This window comes from Lissotriton helveticus, chromosome 2_1 (genome assembly GCF_964261635.1).
Source record: "Lissotriton helveticus chromosome 2_1, aLisHel1.1, whole genome shotgun sequence".
Taxonomy (NCBI): domain Eukaryota; kingdom Metazoa; phylum Chordata; class Amphibia; order Caudata; family Salamandridae; genus Lissotriton; species Lissotriton helveticus.
Window position 1 is genome coordinate 911424036 of NC_136059.1, and position 24776 is coordinate 911448811.

The following is a 24776-nucleotide window of genomic DNA, read 5'->3' on the forward strand; positions in this document are numbered from 1 at the left end:
CGTGCCAGAGATACTCTCTATTAAACTTTGAGTATTCTAATTTATGTCCGAGTATTAATTTATTTAATTCCATTACTGCGAGTTTTAATACATTTATTTATCTAATTTTTTTTGTTTCTTTATACACTGCAAGGGATACTGTCATTTGTCTAGAATCACACTATGAATCATTGTCCATTTGGCAAAATTGAGAGAGGATGATTTGGTTGGTTGACGTGTTTGCAGTTACATAAGTACGTACACTCTTGCAGTAAGCCAGGCTTTAGGGTATGCAGTGATTCAGGCTACTATGCATTATTCATGTAGCGGTGTAACCACCTTCACACTTGTGCTTTGGGTCTACAATTCTCCAGTCACTATCTATGTACTCCAGCAAACACAGTGTGACTGCTGTTGCAATTTCAAAATGAGTCTTTCAGTACCATGTAGTAATTCATTCACTAAAGTAAAAATCAACCAATTAAGAATTCACCCAGTGTCTTTACTTATATTAATGTAATCATTCAGTCAGTAAGCATCTACCCATGCAGTGAGCCAGGCTTTAGGGAATGGAGTGATTCGGGGTGCTATGTATTATGCATGTAGTGGTGTAATAACCTTCACATTTGTGCTTCAGGACTACAATTCCCCCCTCTCTATATATACCAGGGATCTGCAACTAGTAGGTAGCTCGGAAGCTACTGGTAGCTCACCAGCTCTCTGAAAGTAGCTCTCAGAGGTGAAGCCAAACCAAGCCAATCTCAGCGATTCTGTGTATATTAAAGAAGGTAGTACTGCTCATTTCACTACCTTTAAGACTTACAGACAGCCAAACGAATGGCAGGGCCTGTTGATAACACTCAAACACACACTGTGGTGGTGTATCAATTAATCAATTAGGGATGTATAGAGTGCAGTACTCACCTGTGAGGGTTTACAGGCGCTGGAGGAGTATGTGGGGGGATTTGTGCAGCTTTGGTGATTCGAAAAGCCAGGTCTTATTGGTCTTCCTGAATGCTTTCAGAGTGGGTGTTCATCTGATGCTGAGGGGGAGTTGATTCCAGGTCTTGGCCATGATGTAGGAGAAGGGTGTGCCTCCTGTCTGGTTCTGTAGATACAGAGAATTTCTGCCAAGGCCTGGTCAGCTGAGTGGAGGTTTCTTTTGGGGGTGTAGAAGGAGATTGAGGTAATGGAGTCCGTTGTTGTGGAGGGCTTTATAGGTGTGTGTGAGCAGCTTGAAGGTCACTCTTTTTTCGATGGGTAGCAAGTGGAGTGCTCGTTTATGCTGGGTAATGTGGTCTTGACGTGGGATGCTGAGGATAAGTCTGGCAGCGGTGTTCCGGAGAGTCTGAAGTTTGCGGAGTAGAGATTTGTTGATTCTGGCATAATGGGCGTTCCCGTAGTCCAGACTGCTGGTGGTGAGTGCTTGGGTGATGTTCTTCCTTGATTCGGGGGGTGGGTCTATTTGAAGGACTTGCTGAGTATGTGGAGGGTGTTGAAGCATGTGGAAGCTGCAGCGTCGGCCTATGGGTCTGTCACATGAAACATGTTTATCCACTTTAAATCTAAGTTGGGGAGACTTACTGCAGTGGTAATACCATTTGCGTCACACTGCATGTGATGATTTGAATTTTACTCGATTAGAAGCATTTAAAATTGATAAACGTTTTCCTAGCATTCTGCTGATAACTTCACCCGGAATTTTTTGGTGGTTACTACTGATAATTGTGCTTAGGGTGGTCATAGTGTAATATTAATACATACCCCCAGCACAACCCCTACACTTCACAAACACTACTACACTACCATGAAACCCTAAAACCCTATCCTCAGCATGAAATCAATATAGTTAATTTTCTTGTTGAATTGTTTGACACTGGCCTCTCCTAAAGATCCATTAATTGTTACAGATCAGCTATCTCTGCTGGACATTCTCTCGTCAACGGTAAGACGGTAGGTAAGAATGTTATTATTTGTAGAGTTTTAAAGAGCATTAGACTAAGAAGACCTCCTAGGCCTAAATACCAATCTTTGTGGGACGTTAAACTTATCCTTGACCTTTTTTGCTCATGGCCTGATAATTCTCTTCTTAACAGGAAATGTCTTTACATTAAACTTGCTAGTCTATTAAGTTTGATTTATTGTCGTAGGGTATCTGATGTTAAATCTCTAGATATTTCTAATAGATGTTATGACATGTTTGGTGTAGGAGAACTAAAACCATGTCAGATTCTATCTTTTACCCTCGTTTTGACTACTGCAAAAAACTTTATGTTGTTGATTGTATGAAAGAATACGATTCCAGAATAAAAGACCTTCGCCCTCAGGATGCCAATCAACTTCTCATTTCCTTTGTCAAACCTTTTAAACCTATCTCTTCCTGTTCTATCGCCAGATGGGTTAAGTTGGCTCATAGCCTGATAAGCTTGACACTATTATTTTTTACATTAAAGAGATATTTACCTCTTTCTCTTTTCAGGTAACGCTCCTTAACTGTGTGCCGTCAGGCCTTTGGTTTTACCTTCAATCTTCCTTCTCCTTCATCCTGCTCATCAGAAGATTGTTTTGATGCTTCAAATTTCATTAACTTATTTTCCTCCGCATTTAAAAGAGGCAGATTGATGATGGCTCATGCCTATTCTGGAACCTTTTAATATTGTGATGTAAGCGGCTGCTTGGACTGCATTAAAGGAATAATGCATAATGTCGTGTCTTTAATGAAATCCAGATTCTCTAGTCAAGTTAATATGAGAATCGCAATTGTACTGGCTCGGGAGGGGGCCCGGCGCTTGCTGTTATAGTCGTTGCTAATTTGCTAATTGCACGTCGCACTTTTGTTTTTTAAAATATATTAAAACTGGTTCTGTGTTTAAATTTCCCGCAATTGAACTTTTAAATTCCTGTCCTCAATACTATGCTTGACCCAGCGGTGTCAGGATGTTAGAGCAGGCCCGCAGTACTTCTGGGGTCAGCCTTCTAGTTGTTAGCGCACTGCCTATAAATATTCACCCTCGCATTCCCGCTCAGCGGGTGCGACACCGGCATGGTGAGTGCCCGCCAAAGGCAAGCCAGTCTGCGCCAGTCCATGCACCGGCAGAGCACAGCACCAGCTATGCTGCCGGTTGTGAGAGAAATCCAGCAGAGAAGGCTGCTCTTCGCTATACGAGCGATTCACTTCGGGCTATAAGTGAACAGGAAGGTGATGCGGGGGAGTTCAAATTGACAGGATCAGCAGGGTTAGTCTTGGATTTTGTTAAGAGAGACATCCTAAGGTGTGGCCTGTTCAACGTTAGGTCTGTATCGAAGCACCATGTGGAGCTGGAGCTGCTGCTAGAGTCACATACTTTGGATGCCCTCTTTATTTCTTAGACTTGGACGCACATTGGGTCCGATCTGGAGCTGGGCTTGGCCTATCCGCAGGGGTATAAAGTCTTTCATATGCCACGTCCTAGTGGTAAGGGGGAGGGGTAGGGATTATTTTTAAGGAGTCATGAGACATTTCTCCTTTAGACATTGACGAGGTGAAGGTGTTAAACTGCTGGGCTTTTCTCTAAAAGACTATGGAAGAAATATGTTGACCAGCATTCTCTGCTATAGGCCTCCAGGGGTAGCTACTCACCGCCAACAGCAAGATCTAACTGATGTTATCAGCAATATTGCTTTTTCCCATGGCAGACTTCTTATTCTGCGGGATATTAACTTGTGGGCCAATGGCAGTCTGGACCCCAGTTACAATAACCGTTTACAATCCTGTGCAGACTTGGAGCTGATTCAATGGATTAAGGAGCCTACACGCAAGGGGGGTCATATACTGGATTTGATTTTCTCCAGCATAGACTCCCTGGAAGTGGAAAATATCTTGCCAGTGAACTGGTCCAACCACGACTTGGTCAAGTTCAGTGTGTACAATCCCAGGCAGAATGGTCCCGCCACTAGGGTAGCTACAAATCTTTTAAGCAGGGATTGGATAGGTCTGCTAAAGAAGGCAATAGCTTGCCCGGTATTCAACCCAGAAGGGTCCTTTGACCCGGAAAAACAGGTGGAGGATAACTATGTGGCCTTTTGTCTACACATTAATGACAAACTCGGTCAGATTGTCCCTCTAAAAAGGGTGAAAAAGGTGGGCAAACCTTCTGCCCCATGGTACAGTGATAAACTGCAAAATATAAAACTGGGATGTAGACAGGCAGAACAGAGGTGGAAGAGGGGGTATTTAGATAAGGACAAGGCCGCTTGGAAGGAGAAAATTAAAAGATATAAGAAAGAAATTGTCTCTGCTAAAGCTGAATATTTCACTGATATCATGTTGAAGGATCCTAACAAAGAGTATTTTTAAAGTTGTAAATGATATCACCAGCCCTGAATGTACAAATAATAAGATCCCTCCCACACAAGAACTTTGTGATAGATTGTCTACCTTCTTTGAAGATAAGATCTGTAAAATTGTCGAAGGGTTGAAAGTGGTCAGCACTGAGGCCAGGGTTAATGGGTTACCATCAGACCTGCTTGAAATTAGCGAAGGGGTGCATAAACCACCGGACCAGAGGACCCTTTTAGATGACTTCGCTATCCCTTCTGAGGAGGACATCACTATTACAGCTCTAGGTGTCTCATCCGGGTCACCCTTGGACCCTCTCCGCGCGCTAACCGAAGCCAAGGGGTAAGTACGCTTGTGCTGTGACTCTATTGTCTGAAAATCCCTTGACGTTTGAAAGGAAGTCCAGTTCGTTACGAAATGCCTGGATTTAGTAAGTTTAAGAAATTTTGCTGTTTTGGTTGTTCTAGGGATTCCCGGCTAGAGGATTCTTGTCCGATTCCTCCAGATGGAACTCCCACTTACGAACTTTACTCAAAGCATGGTCTGGGTCCTATTGTTTTTAATGAAACATGGATCCGATACACTAAGAAAGATGGTGTTTTACAGTGGCCACCAAATGGTTCTTTTGAGCCCGAAATATTAGATAATTTGGAAGCGATTCTATTCAAAAGAAAAGCCCGGCCGGCAATGTTTGACTCCTTTCGCCTATGGCGTAAGGAAGCCAAACAGAAACAAATTAAGCGAATAAAGAAAGATAAGAAAGAGGAGAGTATGTCGATTCTACAGGCTGCCAAATAATTTAAAAATGACGAAGCTGATCAGGTGATTGAGGTGTCGGAAAGACAACATCGTATGGCAATAGATAGATACTATCCTGTGTTACCTACTGTATCAAAGAGTAAAACTCCTGATGACGATTCTTTTATGTCCCATTTGTTGACATTACCTCCGCCTTATGTGTTAGGTGCTAATGCACCGCCAATGCAACCTGCTGTTAATCCAGCTGTTTTGTTTCCTGCACAGTTGCCTATCCCTGTGATTCCACCTCCGCCCCCTTTGCCAGCGATATCTGCACCCCAATCTCTTGCGCCTCAGCCTTCTGCATCTGTCGTTTCCTTTGCTACAGATTCTTCTTCTGTTTTACAGAATACGTTGTCTCCTGTTTTGGTGTCAGATTCCCCTACAGCTCGACAACGTTTAGTCAATACTGTTTCAGGTCTTTTGTCGCCTTTTCTTGGGCCTCTTTATTTTTCTCCTGCGTCGTCTAGGAGACAATCCCGTAGTCAGTTTCCGGATTTGGAAGAAAGGACTAAATTAGATTCTCTTGCTCAGAATTGGATTATGAGTAGTGTGAAATATAGTGTACGCGATATTTTAGATACTTTCCTGCAATGGAACGCGCCCACACAGAGATACGTATTTAACGTTATGAGCAATACTATGATTAAAGAATGGGGAGACGGGGATCTAGATTCACCTCCTCAGGATCTATTCGAAATACAGGATCAATTTGATAAGGGACTTATTGTGGGTCCTGCTGTAGAGCATGCTGTTCAGAAGCTTGTTACTTTTTGATCCGCCTTTTTCTCTCAAAGTTCTCTTGAGCCCGATCCTGCGGTTCATCGTAAGATGGCACAATATCCTATGCGAGAAGTTCCTCCAATATGGAGAGATGAGGTCCGACAAGCAGGTAATGTTCCTGCTGTTCCTGCTCATTTTCAGCGTATATGGGTACATGACCCTTGGAAAAGGTCAGAAGTATTGGCACTTAAACAGTCTTTACCGGACCCTCGTAAGAATCCTGCTGGGTATTATAAAGAGCTGTTCCAGACTGTTGACGCTTGTATTATGAATTTGGCAGATATTGACTTACTTATGGGAAATGTAGTCCCACAAGCGATATGGACCAAGATTCGTAGGCAGGATCATGCTGCAGCTTTAGGCGGTGATTGGGCTGCCATTACAGCTGCGGATGCAGGACAAGTAGGTGGTGCCAAACCGGATGTCTTGATTACGGAATTACCTGGAAGAATAGTAGATTTGATGAAAAATATGATGCCTGCGGTGCGCGTTAATTGGGATAAGTTAGCGGCGTGTAAGCAAAAGACGGATGAAAGTGTCTCCGACTTCTTTACTCGTTTTGAGGAGACTTTCATCGACCATAGTGGGCAAGACATGAGCACTGAAGGTGGACAGCAATTATTCGTAGACAAATTTGTTTTTAATTTACTTCCGGAATTATCACATAAATTAAAACAATCGGAGAGTTTGTGGGCTGTCTCTTCCACTGCTCAGATATTGGCTACTGCTCAATATTATGAGAATAGGGATAAGGAAGATAAGGAGAAAGCGGAGAAAAAGACTAAAGATTTAAAAACAAAGGTTCTTCTGCAACAGGCTTATCCCCCTCGTTCTGCTCAGCCCCAATATCAACAGCCCCCGCAGTTTCAGAGGTTGTTACAGAAGCCAGTACCCTCAGTTCCACGAGTTCCATTGGGCCCTAATCAGTGTGCTTACTGTAAGGAAGATGGTCATTTTAAGAATACTTGTCCAATTTTATTACAGCGTTATGGTGGACCATTAGCGTCATGGGGTCGTGGTGATTCTCGATCCATATCCAGAGGTAGGGGTCGTGGTGCGTCGACTCAGGAACGACGTACCTCTCCCCCTCAGGATTCTACAAATTACTTCGATCAGCAGAATTCTCAATCTGCACAATACCACAAATGATGACTATTGTTTCGATAATGAGGACGTTGATTTTCATACTAGCTAGGACAGCCATAAGCAAAGTAAGGGAGTCGTATCAGTTCCAGTAGATCAGGAAGGACCTTATGTTAATGTTATGGCATTAGGTGTTACAGAACCATTTCTCTTGGATACTGGTGCTATCAGAAGTTCCCTAATGCATTCTAAACTCCCTGGGGCACCTTTGTTTGGCTTAACAAATGTTTCTGTGGGATTCTCTGGCGCCCCAGTTTCAAATCCTATTTCTTGTCCTTTGCCTATTTCCATTGGTCCATACGATTTGGAAGCTCTGCTCCTTTTAACAACAGGATGTGGAGAGAATTTATTGGGTTTGGACTTATTGAAACGTTTACATGCTACCCTGTATTGTTCACCCTCTGGTGTGCACCTCACTTTGGGTGATAAACTGACTTCTCCGATGTATGTATCTAAAGAACAGCTACCACCCGAGTTGCGTTCACTTCCTGCTACACTATGGGCTGTGGGTCCGAATGATGTTGGCTTATTGCAAATTCCACCATATGTGATTACTGTTAAAGACAATGTTAAGATGCCACGTGTTCCTCAATATAAAATATCTAGTGATGGTGAGAGAGCTTTGTTGGCCATTGTTCATGATTTGGTTCAGAAGGGTGTGGTTGAAGAGACTAGAGGGAATGTTTGCAATAGCCCTGTTTTGCCTATTCTCAAACGTACTGATCCCTCTCAGCCACCCGTGTACCGTTTTGTAATTGATCTTCGAGAGGTCAACAAAATTGTTGTCCCTCAGTTCCCTGTTGTGCCAGATATAACAGCCTTGCTTACTATGATTCCTGCTTCGGCGCACTGGTTCTCGGTTATTGATCTTAAGAATGCATTCTTTAGCATTCCTATTGCTGAAGAAAGTAGGGATCTCTTCGGCTTCTCTCTCGGAGGCCGAAGCTTCCGGTTTAAGTGTGCACCTCAGGGCTATTGTGAAAGTCCTTCCATATATAGTCAAGCTTTAAAGTCTCAGCTTGATACCTTTTCTTTACCCTCAGGTGCTACTCTTATCCAATATGTGGATGATTTGTTGATCGCTGCTGATTCGGAAAATGTCTGTAAAAATGCAAATGTGTCGCTCTTACGACATTTGTCTGACTTTCATCATAAAGTGTCATCTTCCAAGTTACAATATTGTCGACAAGAAGTTACCGATTTAGGTCATCTCTTGTCGAAGGAGGGAAGGCGATTGACTCCGGAACGTATTCATGCAATTGCACGGATGCCTGTACCGTCCACACAAAGAGAAGTGCGTGCTTTCTTAGGCATTACCGCTTACTGTAGACAGTGGATTCCAAATTTTTCCCTACTTGCTAAACCTCTCTTGGCACTTACACTTAAAGATACGCCCCAACCTCTGCCTTGGACTGATGAATGTCAAAAGAGTTTTTCAGATTTACGTACTGCCTTGTGTTCTGCTCCTGTGTTGGGTACTCCAAATTACAGTAAATCTTTCACGCTCTATGTCCATGAAAGGCAAAGTTGCACATTATCAGTACCGACGCAACAATTCGGTGACAAACAAAGGCTGTGTGCCTATTTTTCTGCAACATTAGATCCAGTAGCTAAGGCATTACCTAGTTGCCTTAGAGCAACAGCAGCAGCGGCAATTTCTATTCGTCAATCTGCTGGACTAGTGCTAGATCATACTCTTAATGTTATGGTGCCACATGCAGTAGATACTCTTCTTAACAGGACGAAAACTCAACACTTAACGAGTGCTCGCTTGTCTGGATATGAGTTGACACTTCTAGCTAGAATGGCGAAACCACAGCTGCTTATGCAGTAACGACTTTGTACACCATAGTAGAAACTGCACGCATTTCGCATAATTCAGCGCAAGCTGCAGAATTGATTGCGTTGACAAGAGCATGTGTGTTGGCGAAAGGGAAAAGAGTGACTGTCTATACTGACAGCCAGTATGCATTTGGCGTTGCCCATAGTTTTGGTCGTTTGTGGAGGGAAAGAGGATTCTTTACCTCCCACGGCACCAAGATACAGCATGGTCAGTTGCTAACTGACCTTCTTGAATCACTTGCTCTGCCTACTCAAATAGCGATTGTGAAGTGCAGTGCGCATAAACAGATTACTGATGAAGTGGGTCAAGGAAATGCATTTGCAGACGAGATAGCGAGGGAGACAGCGAGGAATATTGAAAGTCGTATGTATGTTGCGGGCCCTGCAACATGGGTCGCAGAAGGTGGTATGTGTGAAGACACAGTGGAAAGTGTGAAAGTGATTCAGAAGGAGGCCACCGAGAAAGAATTGAGCACGTGGAGAGAGAGTACGGGAATGTTGGATAGTATGGGATGTTGGACGGAATTGTCAGAACATCAACGAAAGTTGCTACCAGATGCGTATGTACTGCCTGTAGTTACTATGGCCCATGGACCAGCCCATATTAATGCTAGGGGTATATGTAAGCTTTTAGCTCCAGTATGGCAGAATGAGGGTATTCCTAAATGTGCAGAAAATGTGGTGAAATATTGCATTGTTTGTTTGATGCACAATCCAGGAAAGGGAACCCCAACTCCAGCAGATCACTTTGCACCCCCTACGTACCCATTCGAGGTACTGCAAATAGACTATATCCATATGGAAAGCTTTAATAATCTCAAGTATGTCTTGGTGGTGGTTTGTGCCTTTTCCGGATGGATAGGGGCCTACCCCCTAAAGGACAACACTGCCTTGTCCACTGCAAAAATACTTTTGAAATAATTTTTCCCGAGATTTGGTTTGCCGCGCATTGTCTGGAGTGACAATGGAAGTGAATTTGTAGGTCAAATTATGCAAAAGGTGTGTGTGGGTCTAGGCATTAGACAGAAATTCCATGCGGCAAACCATTCTCAGTCAGCAGGTCTGGTAGAGTGCTATAATGGCACTCTCAAACTTAAGTTAGCAAAGATTCAGGCCAGCACGGGCCTTTCTTGGCCTGATGCCTTGCCTTTGGCACATCTTTCAACTAGAACGACTGTTCATTCTCTTTTGGGGCTTAGCCCATACGAGATTGTGTTCGGATGCCCAGCTAATGTCTGGGGAGTCCCCAGACCCAAAAAGTACTCAGATATTCCGTACCCGTTGTTGGTTGACTATTTGCATGATCTCAACACTAAATTGCATGTTATTCGTCAACAGGTCCAAAACGCTTTACCGGAGGCCTCCTCAGATCACAGACACTCCATCCAGCCTGGGGACTGGGTGTGTCTCAAAAACTTCCAGAGGAAAAAGAACTTGGAACCTCGCTGGGGGCAGCCGAGACAAGTGTTACTCACAACTCGTACAGCTGTCAAGGTCCTGGGAAAGAAAAACTGGATCCACGGCGTGCATTGCAAAAGGGTACCATTGCCTTTACCTTATGACCAGTGGGTCCGAGAAGGTATCGGTGATAGTGAGTGCGAGAAGGTACCCAGCTTCGTACCGTTCAGCAGTGCACGCCTGGATTGGACTAGCTCAGAGAAAGAGGACGATGACGTCTTACAGGAAGCTGTACCTGTTCATCTGAGACTTAACACCACAGATCCCGAACATTTGTTCAAGGACCAAACAACGCCTGGAAAGAGACGATACAATCTGAGAAAGAGATTGCCTAAAGACAAATAATTTTGGTTTCCTTTAATTCTGTTTACAAAGAAACGTACCTTTTTTTCCCCTTATCCATCAAGTTGCAGGGTCACGGTAGGAGTCTTGAGCTGTGACCTGAAAAGTGACTAGGTCAACAGGACTTGCAGTGTCATAGGATGGCTAACTATCACAGCCAAGTGATTAAGGAAGATTATCGTGAGCAATGTCTTTAGAGTAATGGATAGTACAGGGAAAGGAAGTGATATTAAGATAATGAAGAGAGCTCATTATAAGAAATTATTATTCGGTCGTTGTGGCGTAGCACTATGTGTTTTAGTATGTTTATGTAGTTTATTAGCATGCATAGGATGGCTTATTCACGTCCTGCAGTTGGTACCTGTTCCCGCTTCTGCCCCTCTAAATTCCTCTACTACTGTTTCTCCGCATAAATTTTACTCACTCCCAGATCACGAGCAAATGAGAAGAATGGAATATCTTAACAATTCGTTCATTCAACTTTTACACCAGCATCAATTGATAGTAAATGTTACTGATTGTTGGGTCTGTGATCTCATACCACATAGTACACAAAGAGGGATGCCGTATCTAGTCCTCCCCTATTCATACGAAGGTTCTGCTTGGGCCTATCTGGCTATGTTTTCCAATGCATACCATAACTTACTTCGATATCCTTCTGGTGGATCCTATAATGGTGGAGTGGATTTCAGTCACAGTTCTTTGATGAAGGGTATTGTAACGATGGCAAAGATTGCTGACATTATCAAGATTCCTAAAGACGAGAAGAGAGCATACGATGGGTGGAATATAACTCGTTATCCTCTCAGCCTCACCGATAAGCTTAAGCAACAGAGTTCTACCCCGATTTGGGTACTACCCCAAAGAGGTCGTTTGTGCTTGCAAATAAATGGCCAGAATACCAAAACTAAGCAAGAGAGGAGCAATTGCTCCCATACTTATGTCTATACTCCTTCTACCCCCGCACCATTAGTGGCATCGCAAGGTACATATTTTATCTGTTACGACAAAGCTTACACATGGCTTCCCCCATATTTCTCGGGGACGTGTTATATAGCTTTTCTCCTCCCTTCTACATATACTGCTCCTGCTAATTATCATAAAAAGAGAGTTGCTAGAGGAGTTATAGATTCGGAAGATACAGCAGGGCAAGAAGGAGGGGATTTTCTGAAAGGGTTTCTTCCCTTTTGGGGTCAGATGGCCGATAGCAAGAATATCGGACAGTTGGTCCGCGTGGTTGATGCCACAATCAATGTAACTTCCGGAGCATTAAAGAATTTGACTGCTGAGCTTCAGGCGGATCGACTTATGACTTTACAGAATAGAATGGTTTTAGACATAGTCCTTGCAGATAAAGGAGGAGTCTGTAAACTGATTGGATCCAGTTGTTGCATTTATATTCCTGACAATACCCCTACAGTATACCAAGCCATCTCTAAGCTACATGTCATCTCTGAGTCTATTCACCAAGATACTGGAGATTGGTCTGTGATGGGATGGTTTTGGGGACTACTGTCCACTTGGGGATGGAAAGTGCTAACTTTCCTTGGAATGATTCTAGCACTCGTCTTTTCTTGTTGTCTTTGTCTACAGTGTGGTCCAGCCATTTGTGGACTTTGTGCCACGATCTGTGTCTCCAAACCAGTGGCACAGCAGACAGAACACATTAAGATGATGGTGCAACAACATCTCAGTGACCTCATGACCATTGATATCGACTCAGACTAAAATGGATTCCTTTGTGCATTGCCTGAGTATGGCAAAAGGAGGTCTGAGGTTACATAGTTTTTGGCCCCGCTTCGCTACAGCCACCATTTTGTGTTTAGTCGCCATTTTATGTTGCCTCACTCAGGCAGCATGGCTAACGCGGTAAAATGGTCTTTCTGCCTTTTTCAGCTGCTCCATGTTTTCTTTCCCGTTAAAGAACAACCTTTGTCCTTGTGTGCGATACTGATGTCAGGGTCTGGCCGAGTTCGCAAAGCTGTGTCTAGACTGATTAATCCATGTCTTACTCCACTGTTTGGGTCCCACCATTCTTCTCATTCTTATCTTATATAACTGGCCTTCACTATTCTCTTCGTGTGTTCTCTTGTTACATAGCCCTTCTTTTGAAGCATTCTACACATGTTTTGCCACCTGCAAATTGAATTACGGGCACTAGTGTTGATTAACCTGAAGGGAGGAGAGCACACGGGGTCTGAAAGGAGGGTGTGTTTTAGACATTCGATAGCTTGTTTTCGAACTATTCCTATTTGTCAGTTTTGTGTATATTGGGAGTTGCCATTGTAAACTCATGCTGTATAATAGACTGTGTGCCACGGATTGAAGTGGCAGTCTCTTGAGAACCTACCTGTGTGGTACTTCTTAGATAACTGTGCTTAGCTGCAGCTAATAAAACTACTTTTCTACGCCTAACAGAGTGTCTCGTGTCTCTGTCGGTTGAGGCAGGTGAACTCGGAGATCTTAGGCGTGCCCTGCGCCGCCTGGCCCATAAGGTGAGGTTTTCCATCGGTACCATCCTGCTGGAAACTGGCAGTCGTATCTCCACTTCTGAAAGAAAAACGTCACTTGACCCATCGTGCCCTAAAAAGCTATAGGCCAATATCTCTCCTACCATACCCAGTAAAGATCATTGAGCATCTGGTTAGCAAGGCACTCTCCCTGTTCCTTGAGGTTAATAATAAACTGGAGGACGTGCAATTCGGTTTCCGTCCGGGACATGGCACGGAGACCGCATTGGTGACTGTGCTGGTTGCCGGGTCGGTACGAGGACAATTACACGACTATCAGGTACCTGCGTCATGATTTGCTTAGGCTCAAACCACCCGAACTTCCTTGTTACCATAAAATTTCTCTGATGGATTTGTTACATCCTCTATCCTGTGGGTGTTCCCTTGTGGTTTCGGGAGGCTCTAGTCCCCCTTTGTCTCCTCACTCTATGGGAATCCATACTAACAGAGGAGGTAGCACTGTTAGAGAAGACGGCTTCCTCATCAATGCTCGCTCGCTTATTAAGCATAATATGGCCTTTAAGGACTTTGTGCTGGACAGAAAGCCCGCATGGGTATTCGTCACCGAAACGTGGGCAAAGGATTCGTCTGGCCCATACCTTGTTGAGGCTGTACCAGAGGGATATTTCTTAGCCCGGATGGACAGATTAGGGTGGGTTGGAGGAGGACTGGCTATCCTTTATAAGGAAAGTATTCAGTGTCACACCGTACCCTTATCTGACTCGCAGGTCAACTTTCAGGCCCTCTACTTCTCCCTAAAGGGAGTCCACGAATCCCCATTTAATGGGATTCTGATTTATCATCCTCCTGGCCTTAGAGCTGATTTTGGACAACGGTTACTTCACATCCTTGAACCGTACTTTGGTCACGAAAATCTAACAATTCTGGGTGACCTGAACTTTCATTTGGAGAAGTTGGAGGTTAGTGATACGTGATCCCCTCTTCACTGCCGTGCTGAGTGGTCGCTCCCCAGTCTCACTGCCGAGACCTGGTATCGTTGTGCTGCATTTTTAATTTTATTTGCCAGAAGCTTATTTGCCTTGTGCTGCCCTGCTCGCTGCTCCGCTTTACTTGCGCTGAACCTTCCACATTTACTTTTACTTTCATAGCGCGATAACCCCCGGCGCTGTTCTCTGCCCTCCCCTCCGCTGCCATCTTGGTTGTTGTTGTTGTGCTCGGTCAGCGTCCTCGTGAGCCCGCCCCGCCTCCCAGCTGAGCCGCCCTCGCCCCTCCCCCTTCCCACCATCCATATATGACAGAAGCCCTTGCGCGCAGCGTCCACGCGCAGCGTTCGCGACCCAGTCACGCCGAAGGTGCGCCAAAGGTAAGCCCGTCTACGCCCGTCCGCGCCTGGACCGCGCCCAATGCCAGACCCCCTGGTCCCCGCCACATCCAGCCTTCCCGCATTACTTATGACACCTCCACCCTCCTAGCTCTTAACCCCGGCCGCCTTCCCAACTGCACCCAAGCCGCTCCTGGACACACCCATGGACCCTTCTCCTGCAATTCCTGCAAGTTCGACGGCATCAAGACCAACTCCTCATCCTCGATCGTCAAACAGAGCTCCGACAATAACCACCTTAAATGCATCCTGCTCAACACCCGATCGGTCCACAGACACGCCATCGACCTCTGGAATCTACTAGACACCATCTCTCCGGACGTCGCCTTCCTTACAGAAACATGGATGAACGCCTCTTCAGCCCCAGACATCACCATTGCCATCCCAGAAGGGTACAAGATCATTCATAAGGACCGCGTCAAGCACACAGGAGGAGGCATTGCCATCGTCCATAAGAATTCCATCCGCATCTCTACCAGCTCAGACGTCAACCTCGCTAGCGCCGAACACCTCCATTTCCAGATCCACATCGACCCCAAGACCACACTCAGAGGCACCCTCCTCTACCGACCTCCAGGATCCCGCGCCCAATTCAGTGACGACATCACCGACTTTATCACCCCTCACGCTCTCCCCTCCAAGGATTACATTCTACTCGGAGACCTCAACTTCCACCTGGATAAGAGCTCCGACCGCAACACCACCACCCTCCTGGACAATCTCGCCAACCTAGGACTCAAACAAATTGTTAATACCCCCACCCACATCGCAGGTCACACACTCGACCCTATCTTCACCTCCAGCAAACATATCTCCTTCAGTCACACCACAACTCTACACTGGACGGACCATAGCTGCGTTCACTTCACCTACAATAAGTCCACAACTCACAACCTCCTTCAACCAACTCTACGAAGAAACTGGAACAAAATCACCATCGACCAGATCTCCTCATCGCTGCTTCAAAACCCCCTTGTCCACACCTCTAACCCCGACCAAGCAGCTATTAACTTCACCCAATGGCTATCCAACAGCGCCGACATCCTAGCACCGTTGAAAAAACATCAAACCAAACTAGGCAGCAAAAACGCCTCCTGGTTCAACGATGATCTAAAAAAATCTAAGAAGCTCTGTCGCTCCCTCGAGAAAACCTGGAAAAAAGACCCAAACACCACCACCAGGAACGCATTCAAAAACGCCACCCGCACACACCACCAACTGATCCGGACAGGCAAGAAAGCCGCATTCAAAGACAGACTAGATAACAACGCCCACAACAGCAAGGAATTATTCAACATCGTCAAAGAATTTACCAACCCCTCCGCCAACTCCAACGACATCACTCCCTCGCAAACCCTCTGCGACTCCCTAGCTTCGTTCTTCCACGACAAAATCGCAGACATCCACAACAGCTTTGACAACCAACCTGGAGACCAACCCACCCAACCTTCTACCGTACCCTCACCCCCATTGAACATCCTCAATGACTGGAACCCTATCTCCACTGAGGACACCATCCGCCTGATGAATTCCATTCACTCAGGATCCCCAACAGACCCATGCCCTCACCACATCTTCAACAAAGCAGACTCCATCATAGCGCCACACCTCCGAGACGTCATCAACTGCTCCCTCAACTCCGCCACGTTCCCGGAAAGCTGGAAACACGCCGAACTCAGCGCCCTTCTGAAAAAACCCACAGCTGACCCCACCGAACTCAAAAACTACCGACCCATCTCGCTCCTACCATTCCCGGCCAAAGTTATCGAGAAAGCTGTCAACAACCAACTCGCCGCCTTCCTCGAAACCAACAAATCCCTCGACCCTTCACAGTCTGGCTTCCGAGCCAAACACAGCACGGAAACCGCCCTCATCGCCACAACAGACGACATTCGAACCCTACTGGACAATGGAGACACAGTCGCCCTCATCCTCCTCGACCTCTCCGCAGCCTTCGACACAGTCTGCCATAGCATCCTTCTACAGCGCCTCAGTAACATCGGAATTCAAGGAAAAGCACTGGAATGGATCACTTTGTTCCTCACCGGAAGAACCCAGAGAGTCCGCCTCCCACCATTCAAGTCAGAGGCCACTGAAGTCATCTGCGGCGTACCACAAGGATCCTCACTCAGCCCCACCCTCTTCAACATATACATGAGTCCCCTCGCGACCATCGCACGCCAACACAACCTCAACATCATCTCCTACGCAGATGACACCCAACTGATCCTCTCACTCACCAAAGACCCTAATACCGCCAAAACCAACCTTCAGGAAGGAATGAAAGAAGTAGCTGAATGGATGAAGCACAGCCGTCTAAAACTGAACTCAGATAAAACAGAAGTCCTTATCTTAGGAACCTCCCCCTCTGCCTGGGATGACTCCTGGTGGCCAGAGGCTCTTGGAAAAGCACCCATCCCGACGGATCACGCACGGAACCTGGGCATCATTTTAGACTCCTCACTCTCGATGTCCAGGCAGGTCAACGCCGTCTCAGCATCTTGCTTCAACATTCTTCGCATGCTCAAAAAAACATTTCGCTGGATCCCCACCGAAACCAGAAAAACGGTCACCCATGCACTGGTTACAAGCCGCCTGGACTACGGAAACACCCTATATGCCGGCACCACCGCAAAAGTCCAGAAAAAACTCCAACGCATCCAGAACGCATCGGCCAGACTAATACTCGACATCCCACGTAATGACCACATCTCCAGTCACCTGAAAAAACTCCACTGGCTCCCAGTCAATAAGAGGATCACTTTCCGCCTCCTAACCCACGCACACAAATCACTTTACGAACTCGGACCCGATTGCCTCAACACTCGACTTTCCTTCTACACCCCACCCTGCCAGCTACGCTCCTCCTGCCAAGCCCTAGCTACCGTGCCTCGCATCAATAAAACCACCATGGGAGGTAGATCCTTCTCCTACCTGGCCGCCAAAACCTGGAACTCACTCCCCACTCACCTTCGTCTCACTCAGAACCATCTTACATTCAGAAAGCAACTTAAAACTTGGATATTCGACAAGTAATCCTCCCACCCTTCCTCAAGCGCCTTGAGACCCTCTGGGTATGTAGCGCGCTATATAAATTCTCTTGACTTGACTTGACTTGCTGGATGCCCTGTCCTCTTGTGGGTTGGCTCAGCTGGTGAGAGGTGCCACCCATCAGGCGGGTCATACGCTTGATGGGGTCTTCTCCAATGATGACAGGTTGACTGTAAAGGACCCTATTCCTCTCTCCTGGTCGGATCACTTCGCCGTACCGATCAAAGTGTCCTCTCTGATTGTTGACAGGAGAGAAAAGGTCCCGAGCAAAATGGAAACACGGAGGAATTTCAAAAATATTTCTAATATCTCTCTTGCCCCCTGGATTCCTAGTATGTACCCGCCCCAGGAGGCGGATTTCCATCTGGCGGTCTCGCAGTTTGACAATTCTGTTATTTTGGCATTTGACGAATTGGCTCCTGCCCGGCTGCGCTACTCGGCGAGACAAAAACCGTCAGCTCCGTGGTTTTCTGAGCACCTTAGACTACTTAGACAAGGAGTCAGGAGACAGGAGCGCCTCTGGCATACCAGCTGGGATCTAAGGGATAAAGAGGCGCATAAGATCTTATTGAGGGGCTATAAGGAGGAGGTTATAAGGGTAAAGCAGGAGTACTTTACTGCTCTTACTGTTTCACTCTCCTCCCCGAAAGAGCTCTTCAGGATTGTCGACTCTCTGACATCCCTGCAGACCCCAGATCCTGTTATTGCCTCTCAGGCACTTTGTGACAACATAGTGCTCTTTTTTCAGAACAAGATCGCGGACATCTTTTCAGCCTTAGAGATACAGAGGTCTATAACCTCTGAACCCTCAGTCCCCCTGGCTCCCGTACCAGCTTCTGCCGAGAATTCCCAATTGGGGCGCCTGGCCTCCTTTCCTCCTCTCTCTTTCCAGGAAGTGGAGCACCTCCTGGACAAAACCAGATCGGGCTCCCCTTTAGATTCCTGCCCGCTTAAGATCCTCAAGCAGTGCAGGGAATCCCTTCTCCCCCCTCTTGTTGAGATCATGAACAGGGCCATGAGGGACGGCATTTTCCCTCAGCAATGGAAGAGGGCAGTGGTAAAGCCACTGCTCAAGAAACCATCTCTCGACCCTGGGGTGTTAAAGAACTTCCGCCCTATATCACTGCTCCCGGCTCCTGCGAAGATGCTGGAAACCCATCTGAATAAGCATCTTGCGGGCTTCGTGGAAAGCTCAGGTCAGCTGGACCACTCGCAGCACGGTTTCAGGAGGGAACACAGCACCGAGTCTGCCCTCACCATAGTGTTGGATATTATCCGTACACAAGTTGATGGGGGTCAGACCACCCTCCTGATCCTGCTAGATCTCACAGCTGCCTTCGACACCCTTTGTCCCTCAGTTTTAACATCTCGTCTGAGGGAGATTGGGGTTGAGGGGTCTGCCTTACACTTGCTGACCTCCTTTCTCGACCAGAGGGAGCAGAGGGTGAAGTTGGGGGACTTTCTATCTCCATCCCTGTCTGTGCAATGTGGGGTCCCTCAGGGGTCGGCATTAAGCCAGACCCTTTTTAACATCTATGTGACCCCACTTGCCAGACTTATAAGATCTTTTGGGATGGAGGTAGTGTCCTATGCAGACGACACCCAGATCCTCGTCTCTCTCTCCCAGTCGGCCAGCTCGGCTGCCTCCAACTTTAGATCTTGCATGGAGCCAGTCACTCAATGGATGATCCATAATTTATTGAAACTAAATGGGGAGAAGACGGAGGTCATGGTGTTTGGAGGAAAGGAAGAGATATGGTCGGCGGATTGGTGGCCGGACTCACTGGGAGTCTGTCCTGTTCCTGCTTCATCAGCAAAAAACCTAGGAGTCCTGATTGATCCTACCCTTAGTATGCGTCAACAGGTCAATAGGACAGTCTCAACCTGTTGGGGAATTATTCATGTATTGAGGAAGATCAGACACTATCTTTCTCAGCAGGCTAGAAAACAGATAGTAAATGCACTGATTGGTTCCCGTCTGGACTATTGCAATGCGCTGTATGCAGGGCTAAACAAGGGTCTGCTGCAGTGTTTGCAAAGGGTCCAGAACGCGGCGGCCAAATTTGTTTTAGACCTGCCCAGATGTGCCTCGGCCACATCCGCCAGAAAATCGCTTCACTGGCTCCCCATTGAAGACCGGATCCTCTTTAAAACATTGTGCATGACCTATGGAGCCTTGGCCAGAGGTAGGGCCACTGGGATCGGATCCATTCTGTCTTCTTATTGTCCCCCGAGGAACTTTCGCTCTAGCAACAAATCTCTTTTATTAGTGCCCCGCATCCGTAGAACTAAGTGGGGTGGCAAAGCCTTCTCCACCCTGGTACCTAAGTGGTGGAACACCCTTCCGGGGGAACTTAAGTCCCTCCCTACCATGCAGTCATTCAGAAGGGCTCTGAAAACTCGGCTTTTTGCGAAGTCATACTCGTAGTTGTGTTCTGTCTTCCTATGTTTTGATCTGTTTTGTTAGGCGCCTTGATGCCTCCGGGTTTTAGTTGCGCACTATACATTTTATTTCATTCATTCATTCATTCACTGTGTTGGACAGTCTTCGCATGCGGGCAGACAGGGGACAATAAGCTATATTGATCCTGCTGGACCTGTCTGCAGCATTCGACATAGTCAACCATAATGTTCTACTGGCACGGTTGGAGGACGCTGATGTGGTGGGTGGACCGTTGAAGTAGATTCAATCCTATCTGTCTGGCAGAGGTCAGGCAGTAGATCTACCCCCCTTTCAGTCACAGTTCCGGCACGGGGTCTTTCAGTGATCTGCAATCAGCCCTATAATATTTTATGCTTGCATGCGTCCAATGCTGGCCATCATTAAGTCTTATGGTATAGGCCTGGTGAATTATGCTGATGATACTCAGCTTATTCTATACCTGGAGGGGGACCAGTCAACAACTTTAGGCAATTTCCATGCCTGCATGCAGGACGTGGTACATTGGTTGAGAAACAACTCTCTGCATTTCAATGCAGATACGACCGAGATTCTCTGTTGTGCTGGTGGGAAGGTGCCATACTCTCTTCCTACCGACTTCTGGCCCATCAATTCTGACACACCATTGGTACCCTCTGTGATGGTTCGCAATTTGGGAATCTGTTTCAATGAGAAGTTGACCCTGGAAAATCAAGTCAACAAGGCTGTTGGGAGCAGTTTTGCTCTAATCAGGGTACTCCGGAAGATTCTCCCAATACTTCCGACACAGGCATGAGCAATGGTGGTGAGGAGTGTTATCATGAGCAGGCTGGACTACTGCAATGCTTTATTGTTGGAGTCCCCCCAAGTATCTAATTGATAGATTACAGAGAATTCAGACTGTGGCGGTCAAGCTGGTTCTGAAAAAGTCTCGATGGGCGTCTGTATCCCAGGCCCTCACGGAGCTCCATTGGTTACCAATACTGCAGAGAATTCAATTTAAATCACTCTACATTGTATTTAAGGTGCTGCATGGTGCAGGGCCCAAACCGCTGCAACATAAATTTGGTTGGTATTTTAACACTCGTAACCTCCGCTCGTCCCCCGCTAACTGGGTAAAAGTTTCCAGGACCAAAAGAGTAAAACTGGGGGGCCGTGCTTTTAGCGTTGAGGCTGCACAGCTCTAGAATCATCTCCCCTGGGAGCTGTGCCAGATGGAAGATCTGCTGCAGTTCAGAAAGAAATTAAAGACCTGGCTCTATCCCAGAGCATAACATCCTTTCTTCTGTACTTACTGTACTTGGTCAACATCTAGTTCAGATGCTGCTAGGTTATCACGTCTCTTTAACGCCAGGATACCCGTTGGGTTACAGTGCGCTTTATAGGTAACAATTACATTACATTACATGTCTTGCAACTCCAAATCGAAGTCTGTGATCTGCAGACCATCAGAAAATAGGCAGAGGACAAGCTTGATGATTATGAGGGGCACTCTCAGCGCAACAACTTGCGAAATATTGGAGTGCCGGAGAGGGCGGAAGGGCAGAGGCCTGACCTCTTTGTCGAGGACTTACTACTTAAGCATCTTTGCCCCAAGGGACTGTCTGAGTTCTTCATCATAGAACGAGCACATAGGGTCCCCAGGGGACGTCGGTGACCTGGCCCCCCCCGACCCTTACTGGCTCGATTGCTCAACTTTTGTGATCGGGTTACAATCCTACAGTGTGCAAGAGCGGCGCCGCCCCTCAAATATGAAAACGCAACTATTTCCTTTTTCCCAGACTTTACTCAGGCTGTTAAGAAACAGAGACGATCCTTCCTCACCGTCAAACAGAGACTTAGGTATAAAGGCCTGAAGTACGCCATGCTCATGCTAGGTTGCGGATCGAGGCAGATGGCAAACCTTGGTTCTTCAACCATACTGAAGATGTGGCAGATTGGCTGGAGGGCTGGAGAGATGCGAAAGGAACATAATACCTGCTGAACCCGCCCTGATGGGGGATTTTGACCGTGGGGTGCACCTGCCTTGTGGTCTCAAGTATCAGCTTTGTCCCTGAATCGGGGTCACATCGAATGGGCCATATGGGTGGCTCTGACGGCCCAGATGTACACTGACTATTCAAATCACCTTATGTCTTTTCGTTTCTAGAAAAAAGGGCGGCTGTCCCGTACGGGGAACAACATAGATTTGTATTGACAATTGTGGTTGGGAGGGAGGCTGGAGCGACCTTTTTCCCCACATTTAGCTTCATTTAGTTTCTGGGTTGGGCGACAGGCACTCTGCAAAGTTATTCTCATGGGTATTTTTAGGCCCAGAGTGAAGGGGAAAAGGGAGGGGGTGGTTGGAGTTGGGAGTGGGAGGGAGGTTTGTTTGTTCTGGTTCAATCAGCAGCACTTCCTATGAGGGCGTTCGAAGGCAAGCCCGCACCTGACAGTATTTATGGATACACACTGGGATAAGAGTTTCACCTTGTTGAGTTGGATCGTCAATAGGCTTGGTGATAAAGTGAAGTGCACCCCGGTCCTCCAATACCTTAAACGACATTCCCAGAGGTAGTTTTCCTGCAAGAGACGCATCTGGTAGGCAACGCCTGCAAAGCGCTAAATAAATGGGGATATAGGCTAGTAGCCCATTCTGGTTTCACTTCGGGATCCCGGGTTGTTGGAATCCAGATTAAAAACTCCCTTCCTTTCTCAGTACAAGCAATATGAGCCGATGAGTAGGGCAGGTACGTCTTGGTGACGGGACAGTGGGAGGTCAACAAATTCACCCTAATGTCAGTATATGTACCGCCTGGTCTGCAAACACGAACCTTCTCTGATCTGGGGATACAGTTGCTTTCACTCCCTGAGGGTCTCTTACTAGTGGGAGGCTATTTCAATGCTGTTGCCTCTGGCTCCCTTGACCTTCACCCCCACAACATCGGCTCCTCGTCCCACTGGTTCCCAGACTTTCTGGAGTCCTTTGGCCTCTCCAATGTGTGGCGGACAATCCATCCTAGCGACATCCAATACACTTTTTTCAGGGGTGCATTGAAGTTTCTCTCGCATTGACTATCTAATAACCCCCGCATCCCAAGCCGCACATGTCCGTGAGATTTGACATGTGGCACAGGGAATCTCTGACTATTCCCCGATATGGGCTCGACTGATTCTGGGTGATACGTGGGTAGGTACGATTGTGCCCTTCAACCCCTGGTTTCTCCACAACCCCATGGTTCGCAAAGGTTCCTGCTTGCAATCAATCACTATTTTCAGGAGAACCAGGGCTCAGTCGACTCCACCCCAAATTCTGTGGGAGGCGTTTAAATCGGTAATAAGGGGACAAGCTCTCTCACTGATCGCTGGAGTTAAAAAAGAAAAACAAAAAGACCTTGAAGCCATAGAGAGAGATATTCTCTGCCTTGAGGATAGACCTGTTGAGGAAATGGGCCCAGAAACAATCCACCTGTTACAGCTTAAGAAAGCAGAATATAAAAGTCTTTCTACAGACAGGGCTAAGATTTGGGGAAGCGAGAGAGATGGTAGGGTATATGATATATAAAGAAAGGCAACAGGTTATTGGGCGCACAGCTGATAATTAAGGCTATATTCAATTGGCACGTAGTTCCTCTTGCTACTAGGCAGAATAGGGAGGTTACCTGTCTCCCTAGCTAATACACTGTTCCCAGGTATTTAAAAATTCAAAAGGTTTTCTGCCGAGCAAAAAATATATTATATAGCAACACTCTCAAAGACTTTAGTCACAAATGTTCATATATTTTCCATTGAGTCCATTAATTATTTAGACACCAGAATCCGTTATCGATTAGTCTGTATTTATTTTTCACTTCTCACGGTTCAGTTCATCAATTTCAAAATTTCAATGGTCAGATCAACCTTATAAGCAGGTCAGCCGACACGTGTTTCGTTGTTTAGAACAACTTCATCAGGGCTGCAAGCCAGAAAAAATATATAAAGTAAAAACTTTGTATACTTAACTATTTACATCCAACTCTAGTATTATGAAAGAGTTAATATTAATTAATCTAACACCACCTAGGTGAAAGACAGGCATAAAGGTCCCAATGCATTCGTGACTCCAGTTTTAAAAATTATGGTGATTCCCGGTGTCGCATAGTGGTACACATCAAAAACATTCGGATCTTTTGCCTACTGTACGAAATTTGTACATTTATACATACATTTACAAAATAATATTTTTCTATATTTTCTCTTTAACCTGTTGACTCTACGAACTGCTTTATTAATTACACTATCTGAGTATCCTCTATTAGCAAACCTCTTAGTCATGTCTTTGACATTGTGGTGAAAATCTTCATCTTTAGAGCAGTTCCTTCTTGCTCTGATCATTTCTCCATATGGGATTGATGTAATTTGGCTAGTCGGGTGGCAACTGTCTGCTCTAAGTAGTGCGTTGCAGCTGGTCTCTTTACGAAACATGCGGCTGCCAAGTTTGTTATTCTCCACAAAAAGTTCAATATCTAAAAAGGTCAGTTTTTCTTTACTGAATTGAGTGGTAAATGACAATAGTTGCATAAAGTGTTAAATCGTAATGGATATAAGGGTGAGGTCTGATTTTAATTTACTCCCTTATAGCTAATTCAAAGTTACCGGTACCGCGTCTATAAGAATAATAGGTGAATTTTGGACACTTGACTGGTAAGGCTCTCTAAGTCATGAATAATATTTACTTTGAATAAATAGAGGAAAATATGTTTAGTTATATTCCTCCTTTTACAGAACCTGCATAAAATCGAAAATTAACTTTTAAGAAACGGATGGAACACA